Source organism: Echiichthys vipera (assembly GCF_963691815.1).
Source record: "Echiichthys vipera genome assembly, chromosome: 5".
NCBI lineage: Eukaryota > Metazoa > Chordata > Actinopteri > Perciformes > Trachinidae > Echiichthys > Echiichthys vipera.
This window is the reverse complement of record NC_139830.1, coordinates 21,231,432-21,249,799: the sequence shown is the minus strand read 5'-3', so window position 1 is coordinate 21,249,799 and position 18,368 is coordinate 21,231,432. Positions and strand designations below refer to the sequence as shown.

The 18,368-nt window shown below is 40.2% G+C and overlaps 1 protein-coding gene across 1 annotated transcript in view; it reads left to right on the top strand.

Moving 5' to 3' along the window:
- pitpnm3 (PITPNM family member 3) overlaps positions 1 to 18,368 on the top strand; it is a gene marked incomplete at its 3' end in the record, with an annotated part of 92,112 nt that overhangs the window by 4,673 nt on the left and 69,071 nt on the right. The gene's annotated exons all lie outside the window — the stretch shown is intronic.

Sequence of the window (18,368 nt, the reverse complement as noted above, 5' to 3'; positions counted from 1 at the left end):
TTAACAGGTGTTCGTCATGGGGAAGCACACTGGGTCTGTGCTCACAATGCACACAGCGGCTGGTCCGCTACTGCTTGAGGTCAGAGACAAGACGGTGGCAGAGGACCGTCTCACCTGGAGCTACCGGGCACCAGTCTACTTGTTGTTTGCCACAACCACACGCCTTGACGTCACACACCGTGGAAAGGCAGAAAGAAGAGGAAGTTTTCTGTCTTGCCTTTGGTGAACAGATTTCTGGCTATAGAGAAGCCTCCATTTAAAGTGTCAATCACTTTGTTAAATTGTCCATTGTAGAGCTCAAATTATTTAACCTGACTTATTTAACCATTTGCTCTGTATATCCATCAGGGAACTCTCGGTTGTTGATTGGATAAATCATCTGTCTATCACCACCTATGTTGGATATTTGCCGTTTGTGTAACGGGAAATTTACGGATTAAAGGCACAATTTCAGGTGCCCGGTGCATATTCCAACAGAAGGATCCAAGAGAGAAAAAGCGCTAGTGAGCGGCTTGCTCTATAGCTGCCCTCATCTCTTCTCCTTGCGTCACACTTCACATTGCCTCAAAACCAACACTGATTCGGTCACTTGGGCAACCTTCTCCAAATTTTCTCCCCCGCAGGTTACCAGAATGATCTGTGAGTAAAATACAATGGAGCTCAATTAATTGACTAATGATTTCTTGACTCGCAAGATCAGGATGGTCTCAAAAAATTATTAGTCAATCAGTTAAATTGTATTCAATTCAATTCAATTTTATTCATAGTGCCAAATCATAAAAAAAGTTATCTCAGGATACTTTACAGAGTAGGTATAGACCACACTCTATGACTTATTTAGGATTTACATAGACCCCACAGGAGGAGAAGCTTGGTAGCTGAAGGCTCTGCCTCCCATTCTACTTTTGGAACGACAAGTAGCCCTGCATTCTCAGAGCGCAGCGATCTACTCGGGTAATACGGTACTATGAGCTCTTTAAGATACGACGGAGCCTGACTAATAAGAGTTTTGTAGGTAAGGAGAAGGATTTTCTATTCTATACTAGATTTTACAGGTAGCCAGTGCAAAGAGGCTAATACAGGAGAAATATGTTCTCTTCGAGTTGTTTTAGTTAGTACACGAGCTGCAACATTTTGGACCAACTGGAGACTCTTAACAGACTTATTGGAGCAGCCTGATCATGAGGAGTTGCAGCAGTCCAGCCTAGAAGTAACAAATGCATGGACTAGTTTTTCTGCATCTTTCTGAGACACAATGTTCCTAATTTCCCAATATTTCGCAGGTGAAAATATGCAATCCTTGTCGTTAATTTTATGTGAGGATCAAAGGACATATCCTGTTCAAAAATAACACCAAGATTCCTTACTGTGGTGCTGGAGGACACCACAACATCATCCAGAGTAACAATGTATTTTAACTTGAGTTTGGAGGCCTTTGGGGCCAAGTACAATAACTTCAGTTTTATCTGAGTTTAACATCAGAAAATTTAAGGTCATCCAGCTTCTTATTTCCTTAATTCACATTTGAAGTTTATCTAATTGATCGTTCTCTTCTGGTTTGATTGACAAATATAATTGTATATCATCAGCATAACAATGAAAATGTATGTGCTTCCTTATGATATTTCCTAAGGGAAGCATATATAAGGTGAATAGAATCGGTCCAAGGACAGAACCCTGTGGGACTTTGTGACTGACTTCAGTGAACATGGAGGATTTGTCGTTAACATGTACAAACTGAGATCTATCTGATAAATAAGACTTAAACCAGCTTAATGCAGTTCCTTTAATGCCAATTAGATGCTCCAGTCTCTGTAGCAGGATGTGATGGTCAATTGTGTCGAAGGCAGCACAAAGATCTAGTAAGACAAGTACAGAGACAAGTCCTTTGTCTGAAGCTATTAGAAGTTTTTTAGTAATTTTTACCAGTGCTGTCTCAGTGCTATGATTCACTCTAAATCCTGACTGGAAGTCCTCAAATAACTCATTATTATGTATAAAGAAAAGGAAGGTTAGATATGGGTCTATAGTTGGCTAGTACCTCAGGATCAAGACTGGGCTTTTTAAGAAGAGGTTTACTTACAGCTACTTTAAAAAACTGTGGTACATAACCTGCTGATAAAGACATATTAATAATATCTAATACAGGAGTGCTAACTAAAGGTAACCCTTCTTTAAGTAACCTAGGTGGAGTAGAGTCTAGGAGACAAGTAGAGGGCTTTGATGCTGAAATAGTAGATGTTAATTTGTTAAGGTCAACTTAGAAAAGCAGTCCAAGAATATATCGAGTCGTACAGTTGTTTCTAAGGTTCCTGGGTTTTAAGAAAAATTGGTGCCAAGCGAGTTGATTAAGTCTCTAATAGTTATAATTTTGTCATTAAAGAAGGTCATGAAGTCATTACTACTGAGGGTTATAGGAATACTTGGCTCAGTAGAGCTGTGGCTCTCTGTCAGCCTGGCTACAGTGCTGAAAAGAAATCTAGGATTGTTCTTATTCTCCTCTATTAAAGATGAGTAAAAGGCTGCTCTGGCATTACGGAGGGCCTTCCTTTATGTTTTTAGACTTTCATGCCAAGCTAAGCGAGATTCCTCAGATTTAGTAGAGCGCCATTTACTTTCCAATTTTCGCAACATTTGTTTTAATTCACAGGTTTGTGAGTTATACCACGGAGCTAACTTCCTCTGTTTCATTATCTTCTTTTTTAACGGGGCAACAGAGTCGAGTGTTGTTTGTAGTGAGCCTGCAACACTTTCAGAGAAACTGACGTTAGTAAAGGACTCTTGAATATTAGTATAAGGCATTAAATTAAATGCAGATGGAATCGATTCCTTAAATTTAGTTAAAGCACTATCAGATAAACATCTAGTGTAGAAACTTTTTCCCAGAGGTGAGTAGTCCTGTAATACGAATTCAAAAGTTATTAAATAATGGTCTGATAAAATAGGATTCTGTGGAAAGACTATTAAGTCATTGATTTCCACACCATAAGCCAAAACAAGGTTGAGGGTGTGATTAAAACAGTGAGTAGGTTTATGCACACTGACTAAACCAAACAATCTAATAGAGAGATAAACGCAATACCAAGGCTATTGTTATCAACATCCATGTGAATATTAAAATCTCCTACAATGATTACTTCAGTACAATGATCAGATTTAAGGACTAATATTGACAAGACTTTCAAATGAATTATAATTTAGTTTAGGTGTAGGGTTGATTAATAGGTCTGAGTCATAAAAAGCTGCAACGCCTCCTCCTGGGCCACTGCCTCGAGGAATATGAGTATTAATATGACTGGGAGGAGTGGATTGGTCAATGTTGACAGATAAAAGTCTTGACCCCTCCTGGTTAGGGTGCAGGCCGTCGTGTTTAAAAAGCATGGGTCTGTTTAAGAAAGCTGTAAAGTTGTCCACAAATGGAATACTTTTCCCCAGGCAGTATCCTTTAAGGCACAGGTGCAGCTGGCAGAGGCGTCTGTACATGACGTCACCAAAATGCGGCAGGGGAAGCAGGCCAGAAAATAATCAGACACTTCCCTGTGTCTAGCAGACGGTCCACCATGGACCTGAAGTCCTGTTTAAGGATCTCGGACTGGTGGTTCTTTAAATCGCTGGTACCGGCTTGCAGGACCAGCGTGGAGGCTGAGCTGTGCTGTGAACACAGCTGGAGGGCGGAGGACTCAACCTCAATAGTAAATTATTAGGCAGCGTGTCTGAAAATGAATTGATCATATATATAATTAAAAAAGGAAAAAAAATGCAGGGATTGATATCTTTAGTTAGACAAGAACATTTAGAGATGTCACCTTGGGCTCATGATACTTGTGATCAGCATATTTCAATATTAAAAAAAAAAAAGTTTTTATATGCCGATCAAGAAAAGAATCTGGAATAATCAATAACTAAAATAATCATTAGTTGCAGCCTTGCTGATGAACTCAGCAGCTGTAGGTGGTGATGGTCGGAGCAGAGAAGAAATTAGCAGTTAAGTTGTTAAGTTTTAGTAAAAGAAGAAGAATTACTTTATTAATCACACAAGCGGAAATTCAATTTTTTCACTCTGTTATTATAAATGTCACACACACAGGACATATATACATGCAATTAAGGGAGAGATGTCAGAGCGAGGGGGCTGCCAATGGATCGGCGCCCCGAGCAGTTGGGGGTGACCAGGAGGTAAACTGGCACCTCTCCAGCCACCAGTCCACACTCCATTCATGGTCCACACAGGGACTCGAACCAGCGACCCTCTGGTTCCCAGCTGAGTCACCCATGGACTGAGCTACTGCCCTCAAAAGGTCTCCCTATGACCTCACATTGCTACCTGGTCTGTGGGAAACACTGTATTAGGACTTACATTTTGGTATTAGAATATTCATTTTTTTATTTTGAAAACTGTAGAATAACAGAATCCTTAAAAGATAGAAGCCTTTGATTAAACCAAAAGACGCAGCACAGTGTTTCCATTTGAGCTCAGTTTGAGGGTCTTTACAGTGTTTCGCTGTCATTTACATTTGCTATACTCTCTTTTCCTCACACTGGAGCTGTGTGCGCAGCAGGGAGCTGTTAGAGTGACTCAGCAATCTAACTTGTTGCTCTCACTTCTAATACTAGCTGCTCAATGTCAAAAATGTGCATGCAAGCTGAAATTTTGGTGGTCTATGCAGAGGAAGTCCACTAGCTGCTAATTTATACAGCATTAACAATGCAGTACAATGCCATCCATCTCAAGAGATCTGAGTCGCGCAATGAGCAGTATGCAGGAGCCTGGTGTCGTATTAGACGATTTAGTGACGATAAACACAGTCGACAGCCACAGGTAATGCCAAAGCGCTCTGGCACGGAGCTGGCTGGCTCCATCCTTTTCCCGAAGCTCACCAAATGGTATTCAGGACAGTCTCAGTTTCTAGTTGCTGCTAAGATAAAACCACTATAGTACACCGCCTGGTGGATCAGTTCGTAGCTAACGAGACAGACATTTTTCACAGGTGAAGGTGGAGTGCAAAAATAGAGCTAAAAGAGGAACTAGTACAGGACTCACATTTGCTGGTGACCAGAAACAAGCTTTCAAACTTGTGTGCTGGCCCTCGCAAAATCACAATCCAAAGCTTAAATCATGTATAGAAATTGAAATGAGAACCAGTAAGCTGTAATTAACTGATTGCTTATACATTCAAATTCATAAGTGTATGAAGTTAATAATGTGTGACGAAGTGTCAAAGTGTTGAACCTTGTATGGCAGCCTCTGACATTAGTGTGAATAGGTGAGTGTTGACAAGTGCTTTGAGTGGTCAGTAAACCAGTAGGCTACTGTATATCAATGCAATCCATAAATGTAGTCCGTATATGGTCAGTATTGCATAGACAGAAGGGGAGAGTGTGCAGGCTTAGTAACAGTGATTATCATCTAGTTGTGTTGTAGCAGTCCATTAACATAACTGCATAGCTGCAGTGCAGATACATATTATCCAGGAGGATAATGTTTGGAAGGGGAATCTGTGACAGACTCAACATTTTTTAGCAGAGATCAATCTCCTCGATGTCTCTCATTGGCTGTAGAGATTGATTTTAACTTTGTGCTCAAATTAGGTTAAATTGAATTCGAGAACTGGCTATTAATAGCTATTGCTGGCTCACAGCGGATTCTTTTCTTCATTGTTTACCTCCTGTGAACCACAGGATGAACACTGTGGAAGGGCATCAACAGAAACAGAATCTCAGTCTTTGATCATTCAGTGGATTTCTGTATAGTATCACATCCAGTCAGGTCTATGTGATTGTAATCTTGTTGTTAATCATGTTGCATGTTAGAAATGAGTGGCAGAGGCCCTTCTCATTTCCTCCTCTTTCTCCACGTACAGAAGGAAAAAAAGAGATATTTCTCTCTGATTGTTGTGGCTTGTCTAATGTTCACTTGCTGCACTTCCTCCCTGTGTGACGGCAGCCGCTTACGACCCGGTAGCTCTTTTGGATGCCGTTAGTTGCTTAGAGTTCCTTGGATATGAAATGCAGCTAATAACAAAATGAGGAGATTGGCACGCGCTTAGCTTACAGACCATCTGGATTGGAGAATAGGGAGGGCAATGAGAGATAAAGCTCAGGCAAGAATAAATTCCTTTAGGATGGTAAAGCCACTGATCAAAATTAGGTTCTTCCTATGAGGCAGCCGTGAATGCTGAGAGCTCACTCATTATCCTAAAAACAACCCCTAGCATATTATGAAGCAATTTCACATTCAAAATTTGAACACTTTTGTCTTGCATACATACTTCAACAGGATATCAACCTTTACAGCAGAAGGACTGAGTTGGCAAAAGTGGTCTCTTTTTTTGGCTGAAATAAATCTGTTGGTCTGGAATTTGGCTTTTTACAGCTAGCACATTGTATTTAATTTTGTTGGTCTCATCTCATCTTCTCATCTTCATCCGCTTATCCGGGGTCGGGTCGCGGGGGCAGCAGCTTTAGCAGGGGACCCCAAACTTCCCTTCCCTTTGTTGGTGTTGCCTGCTAATTCCAGTTGGTTTAGGGTGGAAAGAAGCAATTAGATGGTGAGAAAGTTGGATAGACGTGCAGATCGTGTCTATATTGGTTCCGTCGGTCCATGACCAATTCTGGACATCTAGTCGATGTCCAAACTAGGTCCACTATTTGGACGTCCAACCATGCCCCAAGTTGGACATCATATTGACGTTCATCATTTGACCTTTGAACTGGGTACATTTTTTGGACCTCATGTGGACGTCTATGACAGGTGCAGGAAATGTACATGATGGGTTTTTTTGTTTTTATCTTACATTTTCCTGTTTTTCTGGTTTATTTGGAATAATCAAGTTATTTATTTATGCATATATGTATTTGTGCATTTATCTGTTTTTTTATTTGGAAATGCAATTTTTGAAAAATAATTTCATGGTAGCCAATCCACCTTATTATGACGGAACTCTCCGACATTGAAGCACTAGCAAGCCCGGAAATGCAGGTAACATTAGCGCCCCTGTTGCTTAGCTGTGGGGGTAGAGTGGGATGGCCAATGCTCGGAGGGTTGTTCGTTCGATCCCCGCCCTGTGTTGTGTCATTGGGCAAGACACTTTACACACTTTGCCTCGTCTGAATGCTGTATGTTTGAGGTGGTGGTCGGGGAGGCTGTGTAGGTGCTGAATGGCAGCCATAAAGTCTGTGACGCTAGAAAAGTGACCTGTTATTACAGGAGTAATCTGAAATAAGTCTAAATTTGTTGTTGACAAGACGTCCATAAACAACCACATTTGGACTATAAAAAGCCCTTACACGGAGGTCCCACGGACGTCAACATTGGACGTTTTCTAAAAGTCGAAAATAAATACGTCACCTGATGTTACAAAACAACCCCTTCAGTGGACCAAAAGTGGACGTCTAAAAATTACATAGAAAATGATTCACTCTGACGTCACATTGCGCAGTGGGTTGGGTGATTATTGTTTGATATTGATATATAGCCTAGTATTTTATGGTATGCCTAGTAAGGGATGATGTGGAGCATTGTGTCATCATTGCAAATTTAACCCGGACAGGATGATGCAGTATACGGCTGAACAATTAATCAGAATTTTATTGAAATTTCAGTATGGACTAGTACAATATTCAAATCGCAGGAGATACAACATGTGTCAAAATACCATTCTGAATTATTATTTTTTTGACCAACCCATCCCTTTTATACACATCACGGTGCTTCAGTACATTTTTTGAGTAGCTGCATGTGACTATAGAATACTCTAGGGGACTTATAATCCATTTTATTTCAGGAATTACCACACTTTTAACTATACTTATGCCATTTTGAGATTTAATTATGAAGAAAATTCTTGTGCGTATATCCTGTGAGATTTATGGAAATCATGCCCTTCTGTGAAAGCCATCTGCAAAATGATTTAACTGAAATTAAAGCCAGCTGCATGATGAATCCCCAGATGATACGACGCAGTGTAAGTGAACCAGCGGCCCCTCTGGAAACCTTACAAGGTAAAGACACACATTTAAATGACCTCTTAAAACACATGTTAATATTTTAATTGTGTTGCTTTTAGATACATTTCCAACTCCTTCTCTGTGCAGCTCGGGATACTGCAGTCCAATGTAGGATGGTATCTTCTTATGGTTTTTGTCAGAGTAGTCCAGGCAAATATATGTAATAGGGAAGATAGAAAGATGAATGAGTTCAATTATAAATCTTTCAGGAGCTGCAGTTGAGCTATTTCTTACTCATGTCCCAGAGTAACCAACCTGAATATATAACTTTACGGCATCTTCGACAGCTGCCTTCCAAAAGAAAAATGTCAATTGAATTTACATCAGAGCCCTAAAGGTTAACATATCTTCCGTAGTTATTCCTGTAAATCACATGTATGATAATTACACTGAGAATCAATGGAAAATACCATAGAGATTCCTAAATTATAGGGTGTATTTCAGGAGAATCAGAGAGAGAGAGAGATTTTTTTCTCCCATTGTAGATATCATATAACAGAGTCTCTTAGGATAAAATATGTTAACATTCACTTAGTAAAAAGCTTTTTCATCAATAAATACAGACATGTTTGCAGCCTCACCACAGGTATAGCTGGATTGGAAAATGTCAAATACCAGAAACACCTTTTTTCATAGTCAGCCATGAAAATAAAGTACATAGAACACTGCCATTTTTATACATTAACTGTTGCCCAAATAGTAGATATGGATTTTTCTTACAGCAGCTGTGCAGCATCTTTCTCCCTCCATTGCTCCCTTTGTATGTAATACTACAATGGGGAGGGAGGTTTCGCTGTTTCTGTTAGTTGCTCAAATGAACAACCCTTGCAGTTTTGTCAAAATTGCCTTTAAACAACTCAAAAAGCTTACACGCTCACATGTTTTCGACATGTGAGCTTTTGAGTTGTTTTCTGTATTTAAAATTTGAAAAAATGAGACAGTGTGGTGTTGAATTTCCAGGCCCAAGCCAGCCGAAAGCCTTGTATTTTTACAATGCTGCGGTGCTGTGTTCCAGTGCGTTGTTTGAAGTGATCTGAGTAACAAAACAAACAGAATTGTCATTTTACCGCTTTCCTGTGGATGAAAAGGTGTCTCACCGAAGAATTGTTCACAGGTTCAGCTGTTGTCTGTTTTGTTGGACAAAGTGTTAGCGCCCAGAAATCGTATTTTGAAAGGGTGTTACATCAAACTTAATAGCCGGATAATGGCTTATCCTACAGGAGTACATATACTGTAATAAAAAATGCATGCAGTTCAGTGGTGTGGTGGTGTTACAAAATGTTAATGTCTCACAATGTCTGTTGTTTTTCCTGTTAAAAAAGTTAGTCATGGGTTATTAATTGTTCTGTTAAAATGGTAATAAGGGGATGCAGTTAGTAGGAGTTACACAATTTTTTTCAGCTATGCTTGATTCACATTATACAGGATATAAAAATTGGTGTACTTATTCATCCAGTATACAGCCCTGAACTAAACCTGGCGTGTCTTGAATGATGGCTAAGCTTTAAAAGAACAAGAGACCAACATTATATGGCCAACAGTCTCTTTGCCTGAAATGGTCAGGGTAGACCGTACTAGATGTACAATTCTTTAGACTGAGCTATCCATCCTGCTCTTACATTAACATTCAAACATTTGACCCAGTAGTGTCCTGTGACAAATTAATCTCAGCACTCCTCACACATGTGTAGCACTGCAGCTGTGTCTGTGTAGTGTAGTCATGCTAGAGATTCATACCTGTGTGTGAGGGACAGATAGAGGGTGTATAACCTGTTATTAGAATGGAGCTGCTCCAGTAATGGATGCTGTCCACCACCCATTTGAACCAGCGGCAGGCCTCTGAGTAAACACCGCTGGAAGTGGTTAATGGAAAGAAAGGCATGAAAGAAGGATGAGATGAATCACAAGCAACCTTGTGTCGTCTTGTTCTGAAGTGAAGCTTTTTAGATATTTGCACACAGATTGTCTTTGAACAGAGCTCAGTAAAGTGCCGGGCTTCTCCCCTGTCTTTTCCTTTTTCATTGTCGCAGGTTTAGATGAAAATAACATGCCATTTTGGACCGCTTTAATTTAGCTGGCAAAATCAATTTAATCAGAGTAACTGATGAATCATTTTGGTAGTTGATTCTGTTGAACACTGTGTCTAATTAGTGAGAAATACTGGAACATCCTAATATCTGATATATAAATTGTAGATTGGTATTCTCCTTTATACTTTGACAATTATTTGTTCAATCTATTAATACAGCACAAAACTTACTTGACACATTGTACTAACTGGGAACTCAATTGTCAGTAAATATACATACATACCCTACATTGCATATCATTGTATTTTAAATACTTATTTACACAAACTGAAATAGTAAATGACACTGTTTTAAAACACTTATCTGGTTCAGACTTTTACACAGAGCCTTAATGAACACCATTTACATGAACCATCACACCAATCAACAATTGCTTGGGACTACAGTCCAATTACACCAACACTGATTTCTACTACACTCTCTATTGAAACCACCATTAGCCCTGTTCTCATATAGAGTGAGATACATACATGACGGAGCACTCTACTAACAGCGTGACAACTTGCAATTATTGGCCAATAGACGTGAAAAGTTGGGACATCGTCTTATTGAAAATGTTCCTCTGCCTTATTATTGGCTTCAAGCAGGGTTGTCTGCTCAGAATTGCATCCCTGCATGTTGTGTGCAGCATTCGGAGCCCTACAGTAGAACCTATTTGACAATGCTGTTGGAGTAGGGCGGAAGCATTGCCGGCTTTACCAGACCATATGCGAATGTCTTCACTGCATGCATTGTCCTTACTGAGTCGGCTTCCCACATATGTGAACTCTTCAACATAACCGAGAGCCTTGCCATCCACAGTGATTTGTGCAGGAGTTGTTAATTTTGTAGTTACTCTAGGTTCATTTAATCAAAAGTGTGACTATTAAATTAAATATTTAACAGAGAAAAATTAATAAGGAAAAATTAATAAAAATGACTGACTTTAATTTATTAAAAAAACTCCCATGGAGAACCAATTAAATGTAGGGCCTTGATTCACGTTCAGATTATGAAATTAAGTATTCTCAATAAACTTATCGTTAATCAAGTAAATATTAGCTATCACCAATAATTATCAAAGATAATAATAAAAATTACTCTAGTTAAACCCAAATTCCTCAGAGCACCATTCTCACAGACGGAGTGACAACTAATATAAAAGTCTCATTGAATATGATAAACTATTAATTAGGAGTTTTACAACAATTAATGTAATAATTCACTCAGTTGAAGGATTTTAAAGTTCTTTCCTCAAACCTCCTCAACTTAACTGAATCAACAGAGTCACACATAATCATCATTAAACATCAGTCGTAACAAAGTTACAGTTCTGTGCTTAGCCGTTCTTAAAGTCTCATAACATGCAATGATGCCAGTGTTCACTGTGTTTAGTAAAAAGTTGAAGTTGCCTTGTGGTTGCTCTTCAGACAAGTTTGTCAGAAAGTGTTTCCTGTGTTGTCTTCAGACACAGGAGAAAACTAAGTCGCTGTGTTGGCGGTCTGTTGTTTCGTCAGACGGCCCCGCTCTGTGCAGGCCACTGAGGCTCCAGGATTAAGGAAGGCAGGGGCGGCTGGTCCAAAAGAGGCTGAAGACGAGATCCAGCAGAAGATTAGAGAGAAGAGAGTCGAGTGAAGATTCGAAGAAAAGAGAGTAAGATGGTGTCCTCCAGTTTTATAGACATGGTGATGCAATCAGAAGGTCAGGTCAGCTAATGGACTGACAGTTTGTGACCTGATGGAGCCTGCAGATTGACATGGCAGTTCTTTGTCTGTGACCATGCGCCTCATAATCAGAGTTCACATTAATCCAGAAATTAACAAACATCTGTGGAATGCTGATTGCACCTACAAGTTAATGCACATCACTTGGGTTTTAGAGGTGTTTATGGTCAAACCCATCTCTCTGGCATATCTGTCAGTTCTGTCGGTCTGCCCTTGCAGATGAGTGTAGTTTATGGAAAGAATGGCCAGCTCATCAGCATAGTCGATGTCTTCCAGCTGGGTGAATAGTGTTCATTGGATGCCTCTCGTTTTATCTGAGGTTGTTTTCCTCATGGTCCGGTCAAGGATCAGGAATAGGATGCGAGACATGATACATCCATGGCGTACTCCAGATTCCACAGGGAATCAGTCAGTGAGGTTGCTGTTTGCGATCACACTACACACAAACAAGTGGTAAAACATCTTTAACAGCGCAATTATCTTTGGAGGAACTCCATAGGATTGCACAATCTTCCACAGGGTGTTGTGGTGTGAGCTGTCAAAAGCTTTCTGGAAGTCAATGAAGTTTATGTATAATTGGTTGTTCCACTCTAGGTATTGCTCGATAATGTTCCTTAGTGTTAAGATTTGGTCAGTGCACCCTCTTCCTCTCCTGAAGCCTGTCTCTTCTTGTCTCAGTTAGGTTTGATTGCGTCATCTATTCTGGTTAGAGGGATCCTACAGAAGACCTTTGGTGGTATGAATAGCCCTGTGATGCCTCTCCAGCTGTTAAAATTGTCCAGTTGTTAGATTGCCTTTCTTTGGGGTTTTTGCAATCAGACCTTTTTACCAATCTGCAGGAATGACATTTGTGTCCCAGATGTTTCTGAACAGGTAAGTGAAAACCTTAAGAGTTTTGTTGTAGTCAGCTTTTCGCATCTCTGCATTGATGGAGTCAAAGCAGGCAGCTTTCTCATCCTTGGTCATTTGGATGGCTTTTTTGACCTCAGTTGGGGGGCTGATATCGATGTTGAAAAGGCTATATGCAGGTTTAGGGTTAGCAGGATTTTCTGCATCAGTGCAGTTGAGGACATCATGGAAGTGCTGCACCTACCTGGCAGCCTGTTCTCTCTCTGTTAGCAAGGTGTTACCATACTTGTCTTTCACAGGAGCTGCTTGGCTGGTGTTTTTTCTTTCGCAGAGCTGCTTGGACTTTGCAGGCTAGTCTCTCAACAAAGGCCCATTTGTCGTTCCTTGCACTCCTTTTGACTTCCTTATTCTTGATCTTATAGGTGTAGGTACTTTAGGGTAATTGGATCAATAGTGTGACTATCAAATGAAATATTTTAAAAAGAAAATTAATAAAGAAGAATTACTAAAAATGAATAACTTTAATTTATTAAAAACTTCACACGGAGAACCAATTAAATGTAGGGCCTTGACTCACGTTCAGATTATGAGATTGAGTATTCTCAATAAACTTATCGTTAATCAAGTAAATATTAGCTATCACCAATAATTATCAAAGATAATGATAAAAATTACTCTAGTTAGACCAGAGTTCCTCGGGGCACCACCGTCATAGACGGAGTGACAACTAATATAAAAGTCTCTTTAAATATATTACACTACTAATTAAGGGTTGAACACCGATAAATGTAATAGTTTAATTAGTTGAAGGACTTAAAAGTTATTTTCTTAGTAGAGGCTGGCTCATTCATCTTTGTGTAATATTAAATAAACAGACATATGGTAACATAAACATTTATTTATAAATTAATAAATGCAACAAACGAAACACAATAAACTAACTAAAGCTAACAGAAAACGTGTGTGTTTGTGTGTGTGTGTGTGTGTGGGTGTGTGTGTGTGTGTGTGTGTGTGTGTGTGTGTGTTTGAGAATAAGACAAAGAGAGAGGGAGGAAAGGTGTGGGCTTGGACCCCCTGCAGAGAAGGTGTGAACAGACCTCAGAAATTATAATCAGGTTTTAACAAAGTCACAGTTCTATCTAGCCGTTCATTCAGTCCTATAACATGTAGTAATGCCCAGTTGGTGAGTATAGGAAAGATACGTTGCGTTACTTGATGCCAGTGGCTGGTCCTTGTAGGAAGCTGGTTGAAGAAAGGTTCTTGTCTTGGTTGTTGCTCTTAGACAAAAGAGGACTCAGATCGCTCTTTGTTCTGCTCAGTTGAGTTGATAACCGGTTGGTTAACCTTTGCTGGTGATCCTACACCATACAGGCCATTTTCAGGGCTGAGGGACAGCGGGCAGCTGGTCCCTGGATCCAGCAGGAGAGCGCCGAGTTGAGTGTGGAGATTCGAAGGAAGAGAGGCCAAGACAGAGTGGCCAAGAGAAAGAGAAAGAGCAGGAAGTGTCCTACAGTTTTATAGACACTGATGATGTCATCACCAGAGGTCAGGTCAGCCAATGAACAGTTCAGTTTGGGGGTCCCTTGGAGAATTCACACCTGGGTGTGACCTGTGGGGGAGAATGTTTGCATGGCAGGCATTTGTTTGTGACCATGCCCTCAGGGACAAAGGCTGCCAGGCTTGGGGCCTAGTCGTTCCTTTTGTTTGAGCAGGCCGAGGCCTTCTCATAATCAAACTGAAAATTCACGTTAATCCAGAAATGAATCATCTTTAGGGTGCCGGTTGCACCTACATAGGCTTCTTGGGCCTTTCTGGAGCCTCAGTGACTTGGTGTTCAACATCTTAGCTTTAAGTTCTTTCATTTGCTCTATCTTGTCCTCTATGTAAGCTTAATTTGTTATCACATAACAAAATATGATGGTCAGTTTACAATATCGAGAATTGAAGCGAGCCCTGCTCATTCTGTCACTCACAGGTTTCCATTCTACCAAGGTTTTTGCCTTTTCTTTGGTGACTGTAAGGGCCACACCATGGATGTGTTTGTCCTCATGTCCTGAGTATAGTATAGGAACACTAATCCGTTGCCAGTTGATTGGCGACCAGAACCAGTCTGTCGTCACTTAATGTTTCCCAGAATATCCAGTCTGTACCTTTTCATCTCACTGGTGATCTGAGATATTTTGGACGTCTCGTACATAGTATGGACATTCCATGATCCTAGGTGGACATTTGTAGTCTGCTACAAGGCCCTGGGCAGTTTCTTTAATGGTAGAAGCTTTTATGGGGTGGGGTTGTTGCCCATGCAGATTGTTTTTGAGTTGGCTTGTTAGTCCCCATCCTTGTCTATTGTCTTCAACGTGATGGATTACAGCCTCATACCACATGAGGCCAGGCAGATTTTGGGTCATATACAATCTGCCTCGGCACGTCAAGCCCAACCACCTTAAGCTGCTGGGAAGGGATAGCTGCAAAGCAAACCCTACATGGATGAGGATGCATGAGGCAGACAAGCAATTGGTTAAAAAAAATCTTGCAAGACATTCAGTGTGCATGTACAGCTCCAGTAGTACTCTGAGTGCAGCTATATCCACATCATACACATGGGTGTCTGTTCCAGCTGCTGATGCATAAGATAAAAACAGTACTTTAAAATCACTTGAATGGCCTCATAAGGTGACTGATAGTATTCACTCAACAAATCAAATATTATGATGGAGAGAGATGTTTGGCAGCATCTGGCTTGGGGTGGCTTTTATTTCTTGAAGTTATTATTTCCTTTGCTCATGCTGTGCATCCCATCAGCTCCTTTTCCCCATTCAGCATGTGCCTTCTGTGCACACAGGAATGCCTCTGCTCTTCCACATGCCTACTCAAGATGACCCTCTTAAATCTTCAGACAGTCAAGTAAAAAGCACAGTGGCAAACTCAAATCCAATATTTGATGCTGAAAAGACACTAGGCTGAAATTTTCAGCTACATAGGCCTATAGGTTTGGGATTTTGTAAACATGATCATGTCCAGCAAATAAACCCCACAGGATCATCCCTATGTTCCCAGGGTCCTCATTGAAACTGGAAATCTTTGCAATTTGAAATCAAAAAGAACAAAAGGAGATGGATTTTTGTAATGCAGTTTGAATTGTAACAATCCATTTAAGAAGTCCACAAACCAAGAAGCGTCTGTCTTACAATAAAGTTTTGACAATGGAGTTTTGACATCTTAGGACTTAATTCCCTTCTCTGTGTGTCTTGGAATTAGTTGAAGTTGTGCCAGAAACCCCCACTCTATTTCTACAGAAATCTTTACAACCACTGTTGAGATAAAAGTCAGGAGAACTGTCTGGTTGTGTAGGTTTCAAGGACTATAACATCAATAGGTTAGTATATTTTGCCAAGGGAAAAAGCACTGCTGAGAACTCTTAAAAGGGCCCTTAATGTGTCATATTAAGAGGATATCTGAGTTGGGAATATAGAACTCTGGAGACATAGATATGCTCTCCTAACTACTTACAGGTATCCAGCATTACTGCCATGCTGTTGTTATTTTGTGTGGTTACAGGTAATGTTAAAAAAAAAACCTGTTCATGACTAGCATGTCCAATACGTAGTATTTTCCCACTGTGTACTTATGTACTCTATGTGTATGATGAGACAGAAATGTGGATTCAAGGTAATTAAAGACATATGAATCGGAGGTCAGGCTCAGTACCTCCACATTTGCTATCTATTTTGCGAGGACACTGTCTCTGCATCCATCCGTCGCTGTGTCCACGTCTGTAGGCCAACATTCTGTCCTGATATTTTTGGTTTTCTGTATTTCCATCTATCTTATTCTTGTGAATTGCGATATCTCAGGAACGCCTAGGGAAAATGTCTTCACCTTTGGCACAGATATCCACTTGGACTTAGATTTTGAACATCACTGTGACCTCACGTCTGCCCCATTCTCGTGAACAAGGTATCTCAAGAATTCCTCGAGGTAATTTCTTCCAATGTGGCACAAATAATAATGAACAAAAAATAATACATTTTATTTGTGCATAGCTTTGATGACATGAAATGTCTATTTGGGCTTGAGGATGAACTCATTAGATGTTGTATGTCAAAAGTCAAGGTCACTGTGACTTCACAAAATACATTTTTGGCCATAATTTCACACAACATTCCACACAAATGTCTAATAGGATGAAAATTATTGAGTGATGACATTTTATATTCAAAAGGTTAAAGGTAAACTTCACTATGACATTATAATGTTCTGCAAAAGCACATTTCTGGCCATTATTCAGCGTCATAACTCAGGAACAGAAGTGGAGACATTTGGTCAGATACTGAATTGGTGACAGTAATTTTGAAACTGTGGCCAAACAATACACCTATTACATTTTATTAAATTCCATAGTCTTAAGTTTAGATTCTTAATTACATATATTATGCAAGTCTGGACAGACATGGATGTAAACAGTAACTTGACTGCTCAGCGGAGATATACAACCACAAGGTACCAATTCTAATTTTTTATCATTCTAAGACTGATTAGTTTAAAAATGCTATTTGTTTATTTTTGTTTCCTACAAGGACCATCAACTGGATACTGACTTTTTACAGGGAGACATGCTTACCTACACATACATCATGTATGCTGCCATAATGTTAAGACATCGTTTTCTTTTAAAGATCATTTTTTTGGCAGTTTTTCAAGCCTTTATTATATAGGATAGACAGAAAATGGGGTGAAAGAGGGAGAGAGGGGGGGGGGGGGGGGGGGCATGCAGCAAAGGGCCGCAGGTCGGAGATGAACCCGCGGCCGCTGTCTTGAGGACCTTCAGCCTCTTTACATGGGGCAACTGCTCTAACCACTGTGCCACTGGCTGCCCCAAGTGAAGACATCTTAAAAGATCTTCAAAGCGATTCTACTTGCAATTAAAAAGTCAGCAGGAGAGGTTGTGAAAGCTAACGTTATCTTGATTAGTTGGCTAGCTACAGCCGATACCATCTTTTGAAATTAATGAATTAAGTTATGAAGTGAAGTAAAAAAGGAGACCGATGGGGTTTATGTGATGTAGATATTCCTCCATCTCAATGTGTACTTCGTGCTGAGTGTGTATTAATGTCGCCACTTGTGTCAGATGCAAAGCATGAAACATAAATGAGCAGTTGAGCAAGCACCAGAGCCCTCTGAACACCACTGATAACATAACAGAATGTGTGGTTGTTGATGTCGTATTGACCTGTTTGCTGAGGATGTCAGATGTATTTATAGCTCCCATTGCCATTTTGTTTAAGTGGGGGGAGACATATTTCCATTTTTTACAAGTGTTGTTTTGTGCAGTGATTGCTTATTTCACTGTGAGAACAGAGAATTGTATAATTTGGCCAAATTGTCTTGTGTGTATACGGTACTTTGGTTGACACAAATTAGTACTCAGGGTAAACATGGGATGGCTTGGTAAGGTGCAGGGGAAATGTTGCTGTGGCTGTTCAGTGCTGCCACTGGTATGCACAGTAAATGCTCACAGGAGGACTGAGCTAATCCTTGCCTCAACCCCTTTACTCATCCTGCAGTAGGCTGTTAGGCCAAGATGACAGGTTAGAGGCTCTGAAGAGGTTCAGGGATGCTGGAGATTCTGTCAAGATCTGTCTGGGTCATTTCACATGTATTCTCCATATAGGGTAGGTATGAAGTAGCTTATTTGTTATGCTGCAGTGCAGCAGTTCGG